This window comes from Leucoraja erinacea, unplaced genomic scaffold (assembly GCF_028641065.1).
Source record: "Leucoraja erinacea ecotype New England unplaced genomic scaffold, Leri_hhj_1 Leri_157S, whole genome shotgun sequence".
In the NCBI taxonomy this organism is placed as follows: domain Eukaryota; kingdom Metazoa; phylum Chordata; class Chondrichthyes; order Rajiformes; family Rajidae; genus Leucoraja; species Leucoraja erinaceus.
This window is the reverse complement of record NW_026575869.1, coordinates 62,458-86,002: the sequence shown is the minus strand read 5'-3', so window position 1 is coordinate 86,002 and position 23,545 is coordinate 62,458. Positions and strand designations below refer to the sequence as shown.

Sequence of the window (23,545 nt, the reverse complement as noted above, 5' to 3'; positions counted from 1 at the left end):
GCATTGCACTGAGGTTCAGCTAAAGATTACTTTTGACATCTTCATCTAGTTAACATTGCTGAGATACTGGTGATCTGGTCAGACTGGTCTAAAGTCTTCAGGAATTAAAATCTAATCTCAGGGATTCTGTTGCAGGCATCCAGGAGATAAATCATAGCAAGGAGAAGGATCATTAAAAATCATAAAATATCAGTTGAATAATTTTGTTTAGCTGTTGCAAAAATAATGCATTGTATGTTGGAAGGGGAGGGTAACCTTCTGATCGATGGAGGGTCTTTTAGTTTTGGCATGGTATAATGGTGCACCATGGAAGTGGGTATATTGGACAATCAATGGTAGACCCTAAGCATTGGACAGTTAGAAGCAGAAGGGATACCAGCGATCAATTTGAATGTTTGCAATATCTGTGTCATTCGATTCTCAAGGTAAGCTTTGGATCACAAAGTTATGTCAATCTTAAATTAATCTCCTGGTTGCCAAACATTTTAACTCCCCTTCCCATTCCCATACTGACTTTTCTGTCATGGGCCTTGTCAGAGCGAGGCATAGGGAGAGGTTGAGCAAGCCAGGACTCTATTCTTTGGAGCACAAGAAGATGAGGGGTGATCTTGAAGAGGTGTATATGAGAGGATTAGATCGGGTAGATGCACAGAGTCCCTTGCCCAGAGTATGGGGAATTGAGAACCAGAGGACATAGATTTAAGGTGAAGGGGGACAGATTTACTAAGGATCTGAGGGATAACTTTTTCACGCAGAGTGGTGGGTGTATGGAATGAACTGCCGGAGGAGGTAGTTGAGGCTGGTATTATTGCAACATTTAAGGAACATTTAGACAGATACATGGATAGGGGAGGTTTAGAGGGATATGGGTCAAAGGTGGACAGGTGGGAGTAGCTTGGATTGGAGACGTTGGTCAGTGTGGACTAATTGAGCTGTGGAATCTGTTTCTTGGCTGTATGACTCTATTAATGAATAACTAAACTGATCAAAGTGGGACTATGGAACGATCGGATGTTAATAATGCTGTGGAGGTCAAGAGGACAGTGGCAAACTTCTCCCAATCCCATGTGACTATGGTGCAGAATTTACAAAGTATCCTTTGAAAGGATGAGGTGATGGGCTGAATGGCCTGCCTTGTTTGCTTTCATCAATCTCTTCTTTAAAGACGATTCCCTTAAGGCATAACCAGATTAAAATTGGTTTCATTTCATTTTCAGAATGACAGATGAAGTGAAAAGTATTTAAATGTAATTATCAGACAAAACAAGCATTGCAGTAACTTATTGAGAATTCCAAGTGCACATCCTGCCATATGGATAATTCACATTTGGCAGGAAATGGTGTTGGATAGACTGATGGGACTGAAGGCTGATGAATCCCCAGGGCCTGATGGTCTGCATCCCAGGGTACTTAAGGAAGTGGCTCTGGAAATCGTGGACGCATTGGTGATAATTTTCCAATGTTCTATAGATTCAGGATCAGTTCCTGTGGATTGGAGGGTAGCTACTGTTATCCCACTTTTTAAGAAAGGCGGGAGAGAGAAAACAGGGAATGAAAGACCAATTAGCCTGACATCGGTGGTGGGGAAGATGCTGGAGTCAATTCTAAAAGATGAAATAGTGGCATATTTGGATAGCAGTAACAGGATTGGTCCGAGTCAGCATGGATTTACAAAGGGGAATCATGCTTGACTAATAATCTTCTGTAATTTTTTGAGGATGTAACAAGGAAAATGGACAAGGGAGAGCCAGTGGATGGAGTGTACCTGGACTTTCAGAAAGCATTTGATAAGGTCCCACATAAGAGATTAGTGGGCAAAATTAGAGCACATGGTATTAAGGGTAGGGTACTGACATGGATAGAGAAGTGGTTGGCAGACAGGAAACAGAGTAGGGATTAACGGGTCCCTTTCAGAATGGCAGGCAGTGACTAGTGGGGTGCTGCAAGGCTCGGTGCTGGGACCGCAGCTCTTTAAAATATACATTAATGATTCAGATGAAGGGATTAAAAGTAACATTAGCAAATTTGCAGATGGCACAAAGTTGGGTGGCAGTGTGAAGTGTGAGGAGGATGCTATGAGGATGCTGGGTGACTTGGACAGGTTTGGTGAGTGGGCAGATGCATGGCAGATGCAGTTTTATGTGGATAAATGTGAGGTTATCCACTTTGGTGGCAAAAACAGGAAGGCAGATTATAATCTGAATGGTGCCAAATTGGGAAAAGGGGAAGTACAATGGGATTTGGGAGTCCTTGTTCATCAGTCATTGAAAGTAAGCATGCAGGTACAGCAGGCAGTGAAGAAAGCGGATGGCATGTTGGCCTTCATAATAAGAGGAGTTGAGAGCAAAGACATCCTTCTGCAGTTGTACCGGGCCCGAATGAGACCATAACTGGAGTATTGTGTGCAGTTTTGGTATCCAAATTTGAGAAAGGACATTTTTGCTATTGAGGGAGTGCAGCGTAGGTTCACAAGGTTAATTCCCGGGATGACAGGACTGTCATATGATGATAGAATGGAGCGGATGGGCTTGTATACTCTGGAATCTAGAAGGATGAGCGGGGATCTTATTGAAACATAAGATTATTGAAGGTTTGGGCACGCTAGAGGCAGGAAATATGTTCCCGATGTTGGGGGAGTCCAGACCCAGGGGCCACAGTTTAACAATAAGGGGTAAGCCATTTAGAATGGAGATGAGGAAAAACTTTTTCACACAGAGGGTTGTGAATCTGTGGAATTCCCTGCCTCAGAAGGCTGTGGAGGCCAATCCTCTGGATGCTTTCAAGAGAGAGTTAGATATAGCTCTTAAGGATAGCGGAGTCAGGGAATATGAGGAGAAGGCAGGAACAGGGTACTGATTGTGGATGATCAGCCATGAACACTGGCTCGAAGGGCCGAATTGGCCTACTCCTGCACTTATTGTCTATTAACTGTGCAGCACAAAAGGTTCACACGAATCTTCGAGATAGAGATATATTTAAAAGGAAGGAGATCAAATCTCTCCCGCTAACAGCAACCACCCTGCTTTCCACCCCCGCTCCCTGCCTCCATCACAGGTTTAGCCAGTTATTAAGCACATGGAGAGAATTTGGACTCTTGGGAGAATAAAGGTCAGAGTATTTGACAGATGCAAGCATTAAAACAGGGCTCTCCTTCCCAGCATGCGTACTTGGTAGCACTGCAGGCCAGGAAAGTATTGAACAGAAACAAGTGGCATGGAATAGAATATCCTGTCAAATACAGGAAGAACGGATGGAGTTATGCTAGGATGCAAAGAAGCCAAGAATCTGATTTGGCTGAGTAATAGCCTTGCAAGAATGGCTAGTTTTCATTTTGTTTTCACATAAGATTTGTTACTGGATAAATAGGGTAACAAATAATTATAAACCTGTTGTCTATTGTCTATTGTATATTGCCTCCCGTGGCCCACCCTACTGCACAGGTGCATCCACTTGTCACGCCCAGCCTTTGTGAATATCTATACCCTTCTCTCCCCAACCTGACACATCTACCAATTGACTCCTTCCTTAATTGTATCCACCTATATCTTAGACATAATATGCTGGAGTAACCAGGCAGGACAGGCAGCATTTCTGGAGACAAGGAATGGGTGACGTTTCGGGTCAAGACCTTGGAGTGATATTTGACTCAGCACTGAAATTTGACAAACAAGTCAATGCCGTGGTAAAAGCTAGCTTCTTCCAGCTTCGGACGATAGCTTAAGATAAAACAATTCCTCCAGTTTGATGACCTCGAAAAGATCATCCACACATTCATCTCCTCCCGCCTCGATTACTGCAACTCCCTCTACACTGGCATCAGCCAATCTTCCCTGTCCTGCCTGCAATTGGTCCAAAAAGCTGCAGCGAGACTCCTGACGGGCACCCAAAAAAGGGACCACATCACCCCGATTCTGGCCTCTATCCACTGGCTCCCTGTGCGGTTCCGAATAAATTTCAAGATCCTTCTTTATGTTTACAAAGCCCTCAATGGGCTTGCCCCCACCTACATTAAAAGTTTTCTCACCCACCACACCACCTCCAGGCCCCTCAGATCGGCAGACTTGGGGTTACTGAACATCCCGCGGTCTAGGCATAAGCTCAGGGGCGACCAACCGCGCCTTTGCGGTTGCAGCCCCTAGACTGTGGAACAGCATCCCCTTTCCCATCAGAACTGCCCCCTCCATCGACTCCTTTAAGTCTCGACTTAAAACTCATCTTTACTCTCAAGCCTTTCTTGACGTCCTCTGAGGGAGGGCCACATGTATGTATTTATGTATGTACTTAATCTATGAACCAATGTTGTATAACGTTAGTACCTCCACCAATGTAAAGCACTTTGGTCAACGAGAGTTGTTTTTTAAATGTGCTTTAGAAATAACATTGACTTGACTTGACTTGACTCACCTCTTGTCAGCTCTTGCCCCCATTCCCCCTCACCTCTTTCTGCCAGTCTGAAAAGAGGTCCTGCCCTGAAGTGTCTCCTATCCATTCCCATCACAGATGCTGACTAACTCACTGAGTTACCCCAGCATTTTGTGTTTTGCCTGTGAGCCCAGCATCTGCAGTTCCTTTTATCTCCTCTCTACTCCGGTTTTCAGTCCAATTCACTTCAGTTTAGTTTATTGTCACGTGTACCGAGGTACAGTGAAAAGCTTGTTGCGTGCTAACCAGTCAGCAGAAAGTCAGGCAAACGCCTCCGTTGCCATGCAGTGAGAACGGAGAGGTTGAGAAGGAGTTTCTTCCCAGAGGCAATTCGGACTGTAAACGCCTTTCTCACCAGGGACTAACTGTACAGAACGTTTTTCCTTCTATTATTTATTATGTAAAATAATATGTGTGTTATGATAGTGTTTATAATTTGTTTGGTTGTTTGTTGTTCCGCGAGCATTGCCACTTTCATTTCACTGCACATCTCGTATGTGTATGTGACAAATAAACTTGACTTGACTTGACTTGACAATACATATTTATATCGAGCCATTTATCGATGCATCTTCTTCTTCTTTCGTGTGGCGTGCACAGCTTAAAGTTGTAGGACAACTTGTTCTATTTGATCTTCTGTTTGTGCACGTCTAGTTGATTGCATTAGTCGAAACAGGGCGGACCATGTGAAGGTTGCAATCTTCCACCCCTATCGATGCATGATAAAGGAATAACGTTTAGTGCAAGATAAAGGCAGTAAAGTGGGACCAAAGATAGTCCAAGGATCACCAATGAGGTAGATAGTTCAGGTCTCCTCTCTGGTTGTGGGAGGATGATTCAGTTGCCTGATTTTCTTATCGAGTCCAAACACAAGATTAGAAGTTGTTCAGCCAGTGCTGAGCACACGTCTCGGCATCTGCATTCAATGGGGTCTGTGTTGTCGCTTCTTGTGCTTTTTGTGCCTGGAAAGTTGTGGTGGAAAGATTGGTGGAAACAGGGCTGCGACGTGAATGCTCTTTCCTTCACCCCAGTTGCCTGATAACAGCTAGGATGGAACTGTTCCTGAATCTGGATTTTCACACCTCTAATCCTTTTGCCCAAAGGGAGAGGGGAGAAGAGGGAGTGGCCAGGGTGCGACTCGTCCTTGATTATGCTGCTGGCCTTGCCGAGGTATAAATGGTGTCAATGGAAGGGAGGTTGGTTTGTGCAATGGTCTGGGCTGCAGACCATGGGTTGGGGAAGTCCAGATCAAGGGGTCACAGTTTAAGAATAAGGGGGAATTCTTTTAGGACCGAGATGAGAAAATCATGTTTTACACAGAGAGTGGTGAATCTGTGGAATTCTGCCACAGAAGGTAGTTGAGGCCAGTTTATTGGCTATTTTTAAGGGGGAGTTAGGTGTGGCCCTTGTGGCTAAAGGGATCAGGGGGTATGGAGAGAAGGCAGGTACAGGATACTGAGTTGGATGATCAGCCATGATCATATTGAATGGCGGTGCAGGCTCGAAGGGCCGAATGGCCTACTCCTGCACCTAATTTCTATGTTTCTATGTTTCTATCCCCAATATTGGTCTAGAGGAAGGACCCCAGCCTGAAATGCTATTCCCTCCATAAATGCTGCCTGACCCCACTGAGCTCCCCTACAGTTAGTCCCCTACTCAAGAGTTAATATTAGGCTGGTCTGTAGATATTTACCAATATTTTTATGTTAATAGGCTTCAGTCAGTAGAATGCTTTTGTCGGCTATGGTTGATTGGGCAGTCATCTCAGGCATAGCTACTGCCTCCTGGAATGGTGTCGGATATCATCTGTTTGACATAAGGATTAAACAATGTGAGGTAACTAATACCTGACTTCACTAAACTGACGAAAGCACAACTGTTGAAAAAACACGCATTGTTTGCAACGTCTTAATGGTAAAAGACAATTTCCATGAACAGTAGTTCCTCCTGAGCTTGCCTTGAAAGGAAAAAATTAAAATTGACCAGCACACCCTAAACCAGCTGGCTTTGGCAGCACCCAGATTACCTGAACTAACAGATGTGTTGATCAATTTATGAAACGTAACCACAGTCTCAAAAGCACTACCTGCGGGATGGGTTTAGCTGGTGGGCGGGTCATATGTGCAGCTGCGTTTTGTTTAGCCCACCCGCAAACTTAAGTTGGAGCAGGCGCTCAAGAAGATTCATGTTCTAACTTAGCTTTTAATGCTGGCTGCTTTTCAAATTTCCTCCGTGGCTCCACATGTGGGTGATAGACCCACAGTGTACAAATACTCGGTGGGCAAAGGATCAGGAAACTGCTGTAGTCGTTGGCACTGTACCAGTTCTTCGGTTCAAACCGAAGATAGACACAAAATGTTAACTCAGTAACTCAGCGGGACAGGCAGCACCTCAGGAGAGATGCGGTGCTGGCTCGAAGGGCCGAATGGCCTCCTCCTGCAACTAGTTTCTATGTTTCTATGAGAGAGGGAATGGGTGATGTTTTGAGTCGAGACTGAGTCTGAAGAAGGGTCTCGACCCGAAACGTCTCCCATTCCTTCTCTCCAGGGTAAACATGTAGGCAACATGTACCAGGCCCACATGTTACAATCACGATCGTTCTGCCAGCAAAGAAAGTTTGAATAATACTTTATTAGCATGTGAAATAGTAAGATTAAACGAGAACTTACCAGTTTGAAGTTTGATCTGTATTTTATGAGGAGTTACGATGAGGGATTACGTGAAGAGCCCGCTCAGCACGCATGCGCGGCAGACTTCAAAGCAGCGGTGTGGAATCACAGATAGACACAGTTATTGAAGTAAACATAGTAAAGAAAAGGAGACATCAGTTATCAGTTTGACCCATATTATTGAGGGTGGGAGCGGAGGGCACGGAATCCCTCATCGTAACTCCTCATAAAATACAGATCAAACTTCAAACTGGTAAGTTCTCGTTTAATCTTACTATTTTACTTCAGAGTCACGTGAGTGACTACGTGAAGATTTTAAAGCTCTGTGATTTCAAACCGTGTAACAGTTATTACTTCACTCACTGCCGAAGTCCTTGAGGGAGGAAGTGTGTTATCGTAATCAACCAATGAATCTGTTTGTAGAAAACAAAATGGTATTTATTAACAATAACAACAAAAATAAATCGCTCCCCCGGGCTTAAATTAAATATTTGCAGTCGGTAAAATCTTTTCAACAAATAAAACAGGTTTTGCCAACGGCTTATTATAAAAAGTTCTGAACGTGGTTTCCCTCGGCCATCCTGCTGTAGCCAGGATGTGGTCCATCTGCACGTTCATTCTTTCAGCCGTTGATGTGGATGCTGCCCTGGTGGAGTGAGATTTGTACAAGTTAGTGTCAATCCCGGCAGCTTTTAGTACCTGCTTGAGCCATCTCGAAATGGTTTGGCTCGTCACCCGACCATGAGGTTTTTTATGACTGACCCACAAGGCTTTTTCACTCCCTCGAATATTATTAGTTGTGTCTATATAGGACAGTAGGTGGGTCATGACACATAACCGTGGTTCTGGCGGGTAAGCCCGGAATTCCACGACTGGATTGGGTGTTCCTGGCCTGCTCTGTTTGATCAGTCCCTGGATCATAAAAGAGATCTGGTCTGGAGCTGTGATCATGTTGTCCAGTCGCAATCGATGTAGTGACTGGACCCTCTGTGCGGACACAAGTGCCATTAACATGAGCGTTTTGAGTGTTGATTGTTCCAGGCTGAGGGATCTGGCTGGTGGCCATCCCCTGAGGTATGTCAGGACCACGCTGACATCCCATATATGGGTGTACGTTGGTCTAGGGGGGTTGGTATTGTAAATGCCCTTCATTAATTTGATCACCAGCGGGTGAGATCCCATGGCCTGTTGTCTTGGTGCTTGTTTTAAATAGACAGACAGGGCACTTCTTGCTGTGCTTATGGCACTGTAGCTGAGTCCTTCTTCGTAGTGCAGTTTGGCCAGGAATTCCAGTACATTGGTGATTGATGAAGTTCTGTAGGTGGTCCCTGTATCCAGGCAGTACTTTTCCCATTTTTTAATACTGGTCAAGTACTGTTTTTTAGTGGATGTTCGGAGGGATGCTGACATGGTGTCGACGGTTTATTTTGATAATCCCAGTCTCAGAAGTGGTCTGTTTTGAATCTGCAACCCAGGAGTTGGATTTTTTCATGGCACGGGTGGCTTATGCCTGACACTGGGTGTGTTAATAACTCTGGGTTACTGGAGAATACCATCGGAGTTTCAACAACCATGTCATGGAGTGTTGGGAACCATGGCTGCGTAGGCCAGTCGGGTACTATCAAAATACCTGAAGCAGAGTCCATTTGTATTTTGCGTAGTACCCGACTGATGAGGCAGAAGAGAGGAAATGCATAGAAGAAGAAATTTCCCAATCCAGCGTGAACGCATCTACCCGCTGCTGCCTCAGGGTCTGGTTCCCAAGCGACATACATAGGTACCTGGTGATTTAGCCTTGATGCAAATAAATCGATATCTGGCGTGCCATATTGCTTGATAACTTTTGCAAATATTTTGGGGTTTAACATCCATTCGATGTTGTCATTAAATTTACGTGACCTGGTGTCTGCCACTGTATTTAGCTTACCTGGCAGGTAAGTTGCTGATAGCCAAATATGTCTTTCGGCACACCATTGCCAAATTGTGTTGACCAACTTGTCGCATGATAACGGTTTTATGCCGCCCATATGGTTGATGCAGGCCACCACCGTAATATTATCTATTTGTAACCGTACATGCAAGTGATGCATATTTGATGCATATGCTTTTAAACCATAAAAGACACCCAACATCTCTAGATAATTAATGCCCAGTGTAAGTAATAATGATGACTTTGGGTTAGTCCATCTACCACCTGTGCTGGATATGGAGTTAGTTGCTCCCCTGCCTTGAGCACTGGCATCTGTTTGGATAACTAACGTAGGGTTATTGATGATAATAGGGCTGAAACTATGCCAAACGTTTTTTGCCCACTGTAGTTCTGATATTGCTTCAGTGGGTAACTTCATGACACAATCATAATGACCTGCTGTTGTTTTAGTGCCTGTACCTTTGCTCTTTGTAAGTTTTGATAGTGCAAAGGTCTAAATTGTGTAGCCGGAAATGCTGCTACCATTTTCCCAATTACTCTAGCGACTTGTCGAATAGTTGGTCGTTCGTTGACAATTAAATTGTTGCATGATTGTGCCAATTCAACTGTTTTGTATCTTGGCAATGTTAGTCATGTGGACTGAACTAATTGTGAAGCCCAAGTAGTCCATGGTTGTGGATGGCTTCAACATAGGTTGTGGATGGCTTCAACATGGTTGTGGATGGCTTCAACATTACATCTGGATGTAAGATAAATCCCAGGGTTTCGAAAAACTGTTTGGTAGCTGATACAGCTGACATAGTCAATTCCATGGTCTTGCCTACTATTAAGATAGCATCAAGATATGCAATGACAATATGTTTTTGTCTTCTTAATATTGCCAGAGCTGGTTTTAGTATCTTGGTGAATAATCTTGGGGCTGATGTTAAACCATAGGGTAACGCTTTAAACTGCCATGGCTGCCCCATCCAGGTAAATTTCAGGTATCTGTGATGATCCTTGTGAATGGGTACTGAATAGTAAGCATCTTTGAGATCAATGCTTGCCATGAAGTATCCTTTGGAAATTAGTTGTTTGGCAGTAACAAACATTTCCATTTTGAAATGTATATATATAGTATAGGGCTGTCTCTCCCCCGTGCGGGTGGAGAGACGTCCCCGTCTGACAAGTCAGAAACCACCGGCCGGACGCTTTTCCAGGTAGCTCTACATCCAGCCCGCTGCTCAGGCGCTAGCGGGACTGTGCTCAGCACGGTGTCGGGGTTGGCAGAGCGCCCGGTAAGCAGTCCTACCACCTGTTGCTGCCCCCCCCCCCCCTGATGGAACGCTCCTCCGTTGGAGTCGAACGGGGGACAGATTTCTTTGAGAGCCTCTTCTTAGTTGTACTCATTCTGAAACAGAAATCAGACGGCTCTCCTTTCGCAAGTAAAGCCGACCTCAGTTTAATTTACCTGACGGTCCGTCTTTTAAATTGCAGCGGGAGCCGCTGTTGCACTGCTGGCGTCATGCCGTGCATGCGTGCTGAGCGGGCTCTTCACGTAGTCACTCACGTGACTCCGAAGTAAAATTGGATATTTTGCATACCATATAGGAAGTATTGCAAAGAGTCGGCACGTATGGGGCACCGATAAAGTTGCAAAATGTTCAATGTGGTCTCAATGGCCCCCCTTTGTTTTTGGTGCCCCCCCACACCAGGTCTGCCCTTCTTCTCAGCGTTCTCGACTGACCTCCGGCACCCACCGTGGGTCCGTCCGATCTCTGGCATGCACAGTCTGAAGATGGGTCCCGACCCCAAACATCGTCTGTCAATTTCCCTCCTCAGGTGCTGCCTTGCCTGCTGAGTTCCTCCCGCAGTCCTGTTTATTGGTGGGGTACAGTCCCCTTTTAAGAGTTTACCGCGTCCTCCAGCCCCGTTGATCACTCCACACTTTATCATTGACGGTTGGAGTGATCGACTATTCGGGTCATTTGGCTGGACAACTGCATTCAGCGCAAGTCGCTTTCTTGTGTTGAGCTGAGTTATTGTCAGCCAAAGAAATGATGAATATCTTTCCTGCTACAGTGCAGATGTTTGGATTCACAAAATGTCCGTGAGCCAAGTTCATCGGAAGAAAATGAACTCATTTCTGGTTGAATGTAGAGAAGAAAAGGAGATTTTATATCGGATGAAAATGAAGTCAAATAGCAATGTGCATGATCAATGAAGGGCTTGCAACTGCTCATTGTGCATGGAGTTTGCTGCTGAACATTGTGATTCACCTGGGTTGTGTGCAATTAAATAGGCAAACAACTTTCCCTTTCTTTGTCGACACATTCAAGAGTCAAGAGTCAAGTGTCAAGAGAATTTTATTGTCGTATGTCCCAGATAGAACAATGAAATTCTTACTTGCTGCAGCGCAACCGTATATTTAAACATAATAAATAATATAACAAAAACGCAGGAAAAAAAGAACAAACAATAACAGTGCAAGAATAATAACCCAGTGTAGTTCATAGTTTATGAGGTTGTAGTGTTTAATAGCCTGAAGGCTGTAGGGAAGTAGCTATTCCTGAACAACCGACTGGGAATATTTCCTCTGTTCATTGTTTCCTGTCGAACCAGTGACAATAGCAACTTGCACATCCCATGAGTGTACATAGTTCAAGGCTGAAGAAAGCGCACTTTTCAAAGTGCAATAATGATGGTCATTTGATGCAACCTTCCCATATTCATCCACAATCATCAATGGCAAAAATATCAGATTTATAAATAAATGAACCACAACATTATGTCCAAGGGCAGCAAGGGATGTCCGAAGGCCAATGGGCTGATCCAATGGGATGTCCAAGGGTGGCACGGTGGCATAGTGGTAGAGCTGGGTTCGATCCTGACTACGGCTGTTTAACGGACACTGGTGTGGCGGCGCCTAACGGCAGCGGCTCGACTGCATGTGCGTGCGTGTGCCTGTCTTTTAAAAAATATATATTTTTGTCTGGTTAAATGTATGTTTGATTCTAGTTTTATTATTTTTTTAGCTGTGTATGTGGGGGGAGGGCGGGGGAAACCGTTTAAAATCTCTTCCCTGTTCAGGGACCTGACTTTTTCCCTGTCAGGTCCCCGATGTTGCTGGGCCTAACATCGCGGAGCCGGTGGCCGGAACCAACCTGACGGCTCCAATTGCGGAGCCTGCGGACCTGCCATCGCGGAGCTGGCCGTCTTCGGAGTGGTAGGAGCTGTGAAGGCGCGCAGCTGTGACCCGACTTCGGAGCTTCGGAGGCTCCAGCAACAGGCCCGGTGGACGGTAACATCGGGAGCTCGCAGGTCCCTGGTGGGAGACCGCTCTTTGGAGCTCCAGCAACGGCAACTTCCCCCGCTGGAATCGTGGGGTTTGAAGGACTCGGAGCGGGGCATAACATCGCCTGGTGCGGCTTTAACGGCCACAGGACTTACCAATGCCCACCGGGGGCTTTAACATCGGGAGCTCCAGTTCACCTCGACGTTGCAATTGGACTGCTGGGCCATGGGAGAAGAACAAGGGAAGAGATAAGACTTTTGTCTTCAATCACTGTGAGGAGGTGTTGGATATTCTCTGTGATGGATGTTTGTGCAAAGTGTGTAAAGTGTGTTAAGTGTGTGTCTTGGTTTTTTTTGTAATTGTTAAGACTGTAGAAAATGCAATTTCGTTCAATCCAAGCTGTTTGAATGACAATAAAAGTCATTCTATTCCATTCTATTCTATTATCTGTACTGCGTTTGTACCTTCTCCCCATGATCTGTCTAGGTTTTCTGCGAGATCTTCGGTTTCCTCCCACACTCCAAAGGTTTGTAGGTTAATTGGCTTGGTGTAAATGTACAAAATTGTACCGAGTGTGTGCAGTATAGTGTTAGTGTGCGGGGATCGCTGGTCGGTGCGGACTTGGGGGACCAAAGGACCTGTTGCTGCACGGTATCTCTAAACTCAACTCAACAAAACTAATGAGGGTTAAACCAGGAGTCAGTCACAATAAGGGAACATTGGCTAAGATGCCTGAAGATTGCTTATGTCTTGCAATGATTAACACTGAGAAACAGTGCAAGAAAATCATTTATCATCATAGTGCTTTTGCCAACAACATACCTTAACGCTATTATTTGGAAATTTAATCAAAAGACAATATTTTATTCAATGTTAAGCAATTGCAAATTCACTTCTTTATCCAGGATTAAACAAGATATTTACTATTTTGGACATTTTTTTAGAAAATAAATCATAGAAAAATAGATGCAGGCGTAGGCCATTCGGCCCGTCGAGCCAGCACCGCCATTCAATCTGATCACGGCTGATCATCTAAAATCAGTACCCTGTTCCTGCTTCTTCCACCATATCCCTTGATTGCTTTAGACCAAAGAGCTAATTCTAACTCTTTTGAAATTTTGAAGTTGTGCCAAATCTGACCACAACCAGCCGACAATCACTCTTGCGCCTCTGTGATTAAATCTGGCCACTTCTAAACATCAGTCACCCTCGAACCTCCAGTGGGTTTCCAATGATGGAACTCACAAAATGATGTCCTTCTCCATTTAATGCTCCTTCTGGAGCACTGCAGGAAGTTTGAACTGGTTACTCCAGTGCAGTGCTGGACTCAGACCAATATCTGGTATATAATAGTAAGATTAAACGAGAACTTACCAGTTTGAAGTTTGATCTGTATTTTATGAGGAGTTACGATGAGGGATTTCGTGAAGAACCCCGCTTCCACGCATGCGTGTCATACTTCAAAGCAGCGGTGTGAGGTCACAGGAACCTATAATGATCTAACATAGTAAGATTATCAAAGAGATACCAGTTTTTGATATGATCATACGAGGGTGGGAGCGGAGGGCACGAAATCCCTCATCGTAACTCCTCATAAAATACAGATCAAACTTCAAACTGGTAAGTTCTCGTTTAATCTTACTATTTTACTTCGGAGTCACGTGAGTGACTTCGTGAAGATTTCAAAGCTCTGTGACCTCATGCCGTGGAACGAGTCCATGCTTCACAACTGCCTTGGGTATTGGGAGAGAGCATCATTAGTAGTTTTAAAACACAATTATACAAAGAGTTGTGTGGTATAACGAAAAAATAACACTTTTTTAAAATTTGAGAATCATAACCCTGTAACCTATCGGGCAAATTATTATGTTGAACCTAAAATGTTTTCTTAATACAATGATGGCTCCAAATAAACTGGTTTATTATACAACCTGTGGAAAAACCCTTTTTTAAAATGACCCTCCTGCCATTCTGAGGATTTGGTCTGTGGGTACCTGTACAATATTGCTGCGGATGTTGCTGCAGTCCTGGTGGAATGAGAGTTGAAACATCAGTGTCTATTCCTGCCATTTTTAGGACCTATTTGAGCCACCTTGATATAGTTTGAGTCGTGACCCTATCATGCAGTTTCTTGTAAGAGATAAACAACTCCATACTCTGACCTCGAATGTTCTGAGTATATGCTATGTATTGTTAGATGGGTCCTGTTATTCACAGTCGTTTGCCATATGGGTGTACCATAAAATCAAACCCTAGACCCGAGGAACCCGATCTGTTTTCTTTTATTAAATCCTGTATGACAACACCAGTTTCTCGGTGAGATGATCAGGGAGTCCAGGCTCAGTTTGCTTAATGGCTGGACTTGTTGTGCGGTAAATAACACCATGAGCATAACCATCTTCCTGGTCTGTTACTGAGGTGACAACGCTGTTATGAGCTACAAGCTCCTCAGCATGTTGAGAAACGACACCCACGTCCCAGATTTCGGAGTACCTGGTTAGCTTACCAGGGGTGCGTTCCCACCGCGTGCCGTTCCGATCCTTGTGATAGGTAATTGGAGAGTGCACTTGTGGCACTATTAATGGCACGGTAGCTCCATCGATTATCCTAATGGAGGCTTGTTAAAAATCCCAATACGGCCAGAATGTTTTTGGCCTTTTGGTCGAGATTGTTGTCCAAGCAGTATATGCCCCATTTCTTGATGTGTCCAAGGTACTGCTTCCGTGTTGACAGTCTTAGTGCAGATGAGATGAGATTCATCGTCCTGTCTGACAGTGTAGTGGGTCTGTTAGACTCTACAAATCAATAAATCCATAGTGTTATGGCATGGATGACTGCCTCCAGTCACTGGATAAATCAATAATTTTTTGGCTATGTTCATTAGGGAACATGGTTGTAACACCATCCCCTGTAAGACTGAAATACCATGATTGAGAAGGTCAGTCGGGTACTCTGAAAATTCCAGATGCCGAGTGTGGTTGAATTTACCCTAGTACCCCAACGATGGGTCCGAACGGGGGAAAACATCACCCTATGGCTTATTTACATAACAATGCCAAGCTGGTTTACGATTTTTAGTACATAATATTGGGGCTAATGATTGCCCCTTTTGTAAGCTCTATATTGCCAAAGTTCCTCTATTGAGTCAATGCCTGCCATATAGAAACCCGCAACTGACACCAAGTCTTTATCAATAATAAGAGCATCCATCTTAAAATGAGGGTTAAATAGGGTTAAATCAATGATAATCCTGCAACCCTACTCTATTTTATTTTAATAAATATGTTCAATCCCATCTTTCGTGTACAAATCTTGTAGCACCATGTGGGTTTTAGATTGTTTGGTTTATGTAAGGACAAAATGCCCTTCTGGTGTATGATGTACTGTGGTTATTGGGATGAGAAAAACCCCTATCAGATAACCCTGAATACTGCTGAGATTATATGAATCTGTAGTGATTATATACCATACATAACTGTAGTGTTGCAACCTCCCCTACCCTCGTAGGTCCCTATTTTAACAGAAGAAAATAAGGTTCTGGTTTAATATTTCTTGTTCGGGGTTGTGTGGGAGGTTTAGGCTTCCGCATCTTCCAGGGTGGCCGCCCTGGCCATACCCTAAAACGGATCCTGCAGGTTATATTGATTTCTGACACTGCTACTGGTATGAGCCACATTTTTTATGGCCTTGCCTGTGGCTGGTATCATGCTCCAAAATAGGCCCTTGCGCTGGCCTTAATGAGCCCCAGTGTCTTGGCTTAGTCCACACACGGTTCTTTGTTTGCAAATGGTAGCATTTTTGGGGTCCTAGTGCTGGCTGAATGGCCGCCTTCCACGTGTAGTTCAGGTCATATTGGATATTATTAAACAGATCTAGTGCGTCTTGATGGTCTTTGGTTACCTACGTTTAGTCCAGGGTGCGGGTGTATGCTATGATGCCTTCCGTCAATCCCTTGAAGGTTCTCTGGATCTTGAGGTCCTGGTTCCTGATGTTCGTCCCCATATGCTGCCAAATGCATTGGTTTACACTGGGCACCTGTAATGCCTCACCGTTGCCAGGTGGCAGATGTCTGGCCAGTCTCTGTAAATTTTTTCCCTTGTTGGCGTATGTGGCCAGACATATAGTAATACTATTGCCATCCTGGATCCAAGTCTACCCATGTTTGACTTGGCTAAAGTAATCGGCCACCATGTCCAGCAGAGTCCCTGCTGTGTTAGGATCATGGGATGCTGTATTACCAGGCTCTGGCCCATCAGGGTCCTGCCTACTCTTTTTTATAGAGTTAGAGATCTCTAGGGTCCCGCACGGGGTACCCCTGTGGGGCTTAACTGCTGCCCACTTGTCTTTTGTTCTGCGGACCCCTCTTGCAAGTCAACCCAGAACTGACCCACAGTGCTCCCCTCTGATGGGGTAGAAGCATTGTGCAGCCCTCAAAGAGGTACTGCTGTGGTTTTATCACGTTGGAGCAAGGCTCCATACACCGGTTCTTCCCGCTCCAGCCCTCTTGGGCGCTGGTTGCCGGCGGTTTTATGCAAAGTCGGACCCTTCTGAGTCCACTACCTTGTTTAATTTGTGTCTAGCCTACCGCTCGGTCACATGGATCTGGCCGGTGCGGGGCCGACATCGGGCACAGCTGATCCCACTACGGTTGATCCAAGTGCCGCTGGCTGCTGCTGGCTGCCCGCTGTTCCATGGTCCTCCTTCTCCAGTTTTGTCCTTCCTTCCGTGAAGTGGATATGGCCGGTGAGGGGGATAACTGGCACAGCTGCTTCCATCTATTCCTTTAACCCGGCTCCAACGCTCTCAGCACTCCTGGCTGCTCCTTTATCTTAGACCCCTGGGACCGACCCCCATACTGACGGTACTGGTCCCTAGTGGTCGTTGCAGCCGGTCAACCCCACTCTAATGCCCTCAATTCTGGGCACTCCTACTTATATGGTCCTTAGCTAAGGGACATATAAGACATTAAAACTGATGATAACAGCTACTATAGTTTTTATTTAATATATATGGTCCCTAGATAAGGGGTGTATCAGATATTAAATTGATAAGAACAGATACTACACTTGATCTTAGCCAAAAAGCCGAGAAGCAATTATTGTAACGAAAACCCCGCTGGGACCGACCCTGGAACTCACATACTGGTCCCTTGTAGTAGATTGCAGCCAGTCAACTGCAAAGTCCTTTGCTGTCGAGAAATGAACTTTCTCACCATGCTGGAGCGAAGTTGGGCACAGGTGTTTTTCCCTCTCCGGGAATCGATGTGCCCATGCTGCTCCTGCCGTTGCCAGCTCCTCACGAAGTGCCAGCTGCCACTGCTGCTGCCTGTGCTCCTGCCGCTGTCAGTACTCCTGCAGCTGCCGGCTGCCACTGCTGCTGCCGCTGCCGCTGCTGCTGCTGCTGCTGCTGCCGCTCCTCCGTGGTTCTCCCGCCGGCCTTCTGCACCTTACATGGACCTGGTCCATGTCTGCACCTAGAAGGTAAGTTGAAGGAAACGCAGGGTCTCTTACCTGCTGTTCCCGACTTTCCTTCTCCCGCCGGTGACCGTCGTTCCCTGTGTGTCGGGTTCGAGTCGCCTGGACCGACCCCGGTGTTCACGGGCCTGGTCCTTCGCGGCAGTTCCGCAGCCGGTAACCCCCGCTGTACCTATGGATCCCCTGGACCCTGGGCCTTACCTTGTGAAGAAGGTTTTCAGCCCGAACGTCCCGTTCCGACTCCATAAGTGCCGCTGCACTCGCTGAGCGTTCCGAGCCCCTCGCTGGTCCGAGCTGTCTGTCCCGCAGCCTCTGCGCTGGCTGCTACCGACTGCTCCCAAGCCAGTCTCGTTTGAGACTGGCATAGGGACCTCTTTACTTTGCTTCCCGCCCGGCCGAGAAGTGAATTTTGCCGGTGCGGGAGCGAAGCCGGGCACAGGTTGTTCCCCTCCAGGGAAACTCGTGCCGTTGCTGCTGCCGGCTGCTCGCCCTCCACGGGTCTCCCCGCCGGCTTTCCGCAGCCACCTAAAAGTAAGTAGAAAAAAGGAACGCAGAGTCTCTTACCTGCTGTTCCCGACTTTCAAATCTCCCGCTTGGGGAACGCCGTTCCCCCCGTGTGACTCGTTGCAATGCGTGTAGCGATATGACACGCATGCGTGGAAGCGGGGTTCTTCACGAAGTCACTCACGTGACTCCGAAGTAAAATTACTTTTGTTCATCCTTCAATCCTCCCTTTTTTCATCAAACTGCCATTCTGTTGATCCCTGAGTACAGAGATCCCTGACGTCCAAGGTTATTATGACCACGAGCAACTTCCTCTGTCCCTCTGATACACGTGGCACGTTGTTGCTTGAGTCGCCCTAGGTGTCCTTTCAGCTTGGTTCTCTCAGCCTATAACTGCTCACCTTTCCATAACTTGGATCCGAAGAAAAGTGTTATTCATTAAATGCAGGGATTTCTCCTTGATTCTGTTACCATTGGTGAAAGCGGATACATTGGAAGATGGACGTACTGCGATCGGCTGCTGTAGACATGATATTACTAAGACAGCCAGCAGAGAATCTGTTGTTTAGGCCATGCTTTTAAAATTAGGGTCGATGCGGTGGAGCAGTTGTTAGAGTTGTTGCCTCACAGGTTCTATCCCGACCTTGGGAGCTCTCTGTGTGGGTTTCCTGTGGGTCCTCTGCTTTCCTTTCACATGCCAAAGACGTGTGGGTTTGTGGGTTAATTGGCCTCTGTCAATTGCCTCCACAGTTTGTAGGGAGTGGATGCGAATGTGGGATAACATATACCTAGTGTGAATGGGTGATCGATGGTCGGCATGGACAGGGTGGGCTGAAGGGTCTGTTTCCATGCTGTATTTTTCAATTAATTAATAGTTTTTGACCAGGTGTAATGTGTAGGATAGAACTGCAGATGCTGGTTTAAATTGAAGGTAGACACAAAATGCTGGAGTAACTCAGCGGGACAGGCAGCATCTTGACCAGGCTGCCATTTGGTGGTGCACCATAAAGAAATGAAAATGATACATGTACCTGACCACAGGCCTTGGATTCGGCTTCCATTGAGTAAATTGGCTCAATTCCAGAGTAAATTCCTTAGAGGGTTAGGAAGTTCGGCATGTCCCCTACAACTCTCCCCAACGTCTACAGATGCACCATAGAAAGCATTTTATCAGGATGCATCACAGCTTGGTTAGGGAACAACTCTATCCAAGACGGCAAGAAATTGCAGCAAATTGTGGACGCAGCCCAGATCATCACACAAACCAACCTCCCTTCTATTGAATCCATTTATACTTCACGCTGGCTTGGCAAGGCCAACAGCATAATCAAGGATGAGTTGTACCCTGGCCACTTCCTCTCCTCCCCTCTCCCATCAGGCAAAAGGTATAGAAGTGTGAAAACGCACACCTCCAGATTCAGGGACATAGAAACATAGAAACATAGAAATTAGGTGCAGGAGTAGGCCATTCGGCCCTTCGAGCCTGCACCGCCATTTAATATGATCATGGCTGATCATCCAACTCAGTATCCCGTACCTGCCTTCTCTCCATACCCTCTGATCCCCTTAGCCACAAGGGTCACACCTAACTCCCTCTTAAATATAGCCAATGAACTGGCCTCGACTACCCTCTGTGGCAGAGAGTTCCAGAGATTCACCACTCTCTGTGTGAAAAAGGGACTGTTTCTTCCGAGCTGTTATCAGGCAACTGAATCATCCTACCACAACCAGAGTGCAGTGCTGAATTACTACTCTTTAGTGACCCTCGGACTATCCTTGATCGGACTTTGTTGACTTTACCTTGCACTAAACGTTATTCCCTTATCAGATTCGATTCAGATTCAACTTTAATTGTCATTGTCAGTGTACAGTACAGAGACAACGAAATGCAGTACATGTATCTATCCACTGTAAATGGCTCGATTGTAATCATATATTGTCTTTCCACTGACTGGACAGCATACAGCAAATGTTTTTCACTGTACCTCTGTACACATGACAATAAACTAAACTGAACTGAATCATTCCTTCTTGAACACTTAGTCAATTGTGTTTTTCTGCAAGGTCTTTTGCTGTAGTTTATACAACTTGCTCAGACGAAGAAAGCATTAATATCTGGCAATGTACATGGTTAAAGCATCATTGTTAAAATCAGGTAGAGGGCTTGGTTCTTTCTCTTTTGAATGCTTAAATGTATTTTGTTCCCATTGTGGGCGGAAATTAAGTATCAAGCTACAGGGGGGAGTGAATAAAAGCTGCTCCAGCACCGTGCTTTGACTAGCCCGCGGCATTCATGCCGAACAATCCGTCTAGCTTGTAGAGTTCAGATCAAAGGAAGGTTTAGCCAAGTGTGTCGGTGTCATGTCTGGACAGATTCAGGTAACATCTGACATGAAAAGCCTGCGATCATTTGGAAATCTATTTCCCCTGTGTCTTTACAAAAGCTGAAGGTGTCTATTCCTGACGACGCCAGGTGGAGTCTTGTAAAGCGCAGACAGGTATTTTAATCTAAACTGAACTGTTTTGTCTAATTGTTTTTGTGGAGCATAAGTGGTCGGTGAGGTGTGGAGATAAATGATGTGCTCTTGGCCGTTGTTATACTTCCCTGTATATCATTCTAAGCGAAGCAGGTAATAAGTTCCCGATGCGATCCAACAGCCCCTGAGAAAACGCACCCGACTGTTCAATCTCATTTGAAGAGAAAAATACAAATGCCGGCTCTGTCGGATGGTAAAATATCCAAGAAACCTTGTTGGCCTTTCATTAAGCAGGTGGATGCGTTTCAATGAAGTTAATAACTAATCTTGGGAGTCAGTCATTTAAAATCATTCTCCAAGAGACTCAGGCATGATGAGAAGGCGCTCACATGGTGAGGAGATCTTGTTTCTTTACATCATTTCAAGAGCTTTTGCCTTTCCAAACTGAAAGAGGCTACTGAAGTCGACAGAGTGGTAAAGAAGGTATTTGGTGTGCTTGTCTTCATCGGTGAGGGCATTGAGTACAAGAAAACCTGTTGTAACTTTACAAAACTTTGCTAATGCTGCAGTTGTAATATTGTGTGCTGTTCTGGTCCCCCTATTATGGGATGTACGTCGAGGCTTTGAAGAGGGGAAGAAGAGGTTAACCAGCGCGCTATCTGGATTTATTGTTTCACCATTGCATAAAGGTTCCTTGCAGCTGACTGTGTCTTTAGCACAGGCTATGTTACGTCACAGGTGGATAGTGTGGCAAAGGGAGGGAGGGGGGAGGGTTGTTCAGGTAAAATTGGAGAATTCAACATTCATACCACTAAGTTGTAAGCTACCCCAGCAAAATATGAGGTACTGTTCCTCCAGATTGCATGTGGACCCACTGCTGACAGCGGAGGAGGCCCAGGGTCAGTATGGGAATGGGGAGGCCATTAAAATGGACAGCAACCAGGAGATCCAACAGGTCTTGACCGACTGAGTGCAAGTGTTTGGTGAAACTGTCGCCTGATCGATGCTTGGTCTCACGGCTGCAAAAGAGGCCACATCCTGAGTACAGGATGCCATAGATGAGGTGATAGTTGGGGGTTGTTGGCAGCGTGCGTTTGGTACATGGACTGTTCGGCATAACCAACAAAAAGGCAGGCATAACTGGGGCCCACGGGTACCCATGGCTGCACATTTGACTTGAACAAAGTGAGAGGAATCAAAAAGAGAAGCTGTTGAGGGTGACGAGACGTTCCACCAGGGAGAGGAAAATGTTAGGAGAGGGGAACCAATTGGGTCGTTGTTCAATGAATGGGCCTTGAGCTTCCTGGTGGGGAATGGATGTGTAAGGGGACTAGATGTCCATGGTACTTGGGCAATGGTGGTTAGGAATTGTACGGAATTGAAGGCCATGTGAGGTGCCTATATTGCTGTTAGATCTCCTGAAGCAGAGCTTCACACTCCTGCTATGTAGATCCTTCACAACATCCAGTAGAAGCTTGCCATAGTCCTGAATTGTGTACAAATTGTACCAAATGCTTAAGAATACACAATAGACAATAGGTGCAGGAGTAGGCCATTCGGCCTTTCGAGCCAGCATCGCCATTCAATGTGATCATGGCTGATCATCCCCAATCAGTATCCTGTTCCGGCCTTCTCCCAATGTCCCATGACTCCGCTATTTTTACGAGCCCTATCTAGCTCTCTCTTGAAAGCATACAGATTCAGATTCAGATTCAGATTCAATTTCAGATTCAATTTTAATAGTAAGATTAAACGAGTACTTACCAGTACGAAGTTTGATCTGTATTTTATGAGGAGTTACGATGAGGGATTACGTGAAGAACCCACCCAGCGCGCAGGCGCGGCATACTTCCAAGCAGCGGTGTGGAATCACAGATAGACACTAGTTGAAGTAAAGATAGTAAAGACCAACGAGACATTAGTCCGAATTTGATCTATATAATGAGGGTGGGAGCGGAGGGCACGTAATCCCTCATCGTAACTCCTCATAAAATACAGATCAAACTTCGTACTGGTAAGTACTCGTTTAATCTTACTATTTTACTTCGGAGTCACGTGAGTGACTACGTGAAGACTTCAAAGGTCTGTGATTTCAAACCGTGTAACAGTTATATCACTCACTGCCGAAAGATCATAGAGGGAGGAAGTGGTAGCTAAAGACCAACAAGTTTGTTTAGTTATAAAAGAAATGTTTATTAACTATAACAAAAAATAGCTCCCATGGGCTTTAAATCATAACTTTGCGGTTTCTAAAATGGTATCCGCAAAGACGTCCTGTTCCATCAGCGGTTTCCTGTAAAATCGTTGGAATGTCGATCCCCTTGACCATCCCGCTGCTCTGAGGATGTGGTCTAGGGGAACCTGCATCCTATCCGCCGCTGAGGTGGACGCTGCCCTGGTTGAATGGGATTTAAAAACATTTGTGTTAATCCCTGCCATGCTGAGGACCATCTGGATAATGTCTGGCTGGTAACCCGTCCAAAAGGCTTTCTGTGGCTAACCCATAAGGCTTTCTCTCTCCCTCTAAGCGTTTGGGTTGTGTCTAGATAATGATGAAGGTGGGTCACCACACACAGCCTAGGTTCTGGAGGGTAAGCCCGGAAGATCAACGGGGAGTTTGATGTACCTGGTCTACTTTGTTTTACCAACCCCGGCATGGTGAAAGTAATGGTATCTGGGGTGGTCACCATGTAGTTCAGATTTAGCTGATGGAGCGACTGAACCCTTTGAGCTGAGACAAGCGCCATGAGCATGAGGGTCTTATAAGTGGACTGTTCCAGGCTCAGGGATCCCAC

The 23,545-nt window shown here is 45.6% G+C and overlaps 1 protein-coding gene and 1 pseudogene across 2 annotated transcripts in view; one reads left to right on the top strand and one right to left on the bottom strand.

Moving 5' to 3' along the window:
* The window catches only part of LOC129715985 (uncharacterized protein KIAA1755-like), a 155,579-nt gene that overhangs the window by 75,811 nt on the left and 56,223 nt on the right, over nucleotides 1-23,545 (top strand). The gene's annotated exons all lie outside the window — the stretch shown is intronic.
* On the bottom strand, nucleotides 17,284-17,391 carry LOC129715986 (U2 spliceosomal RNA; annotated as a pseudogene).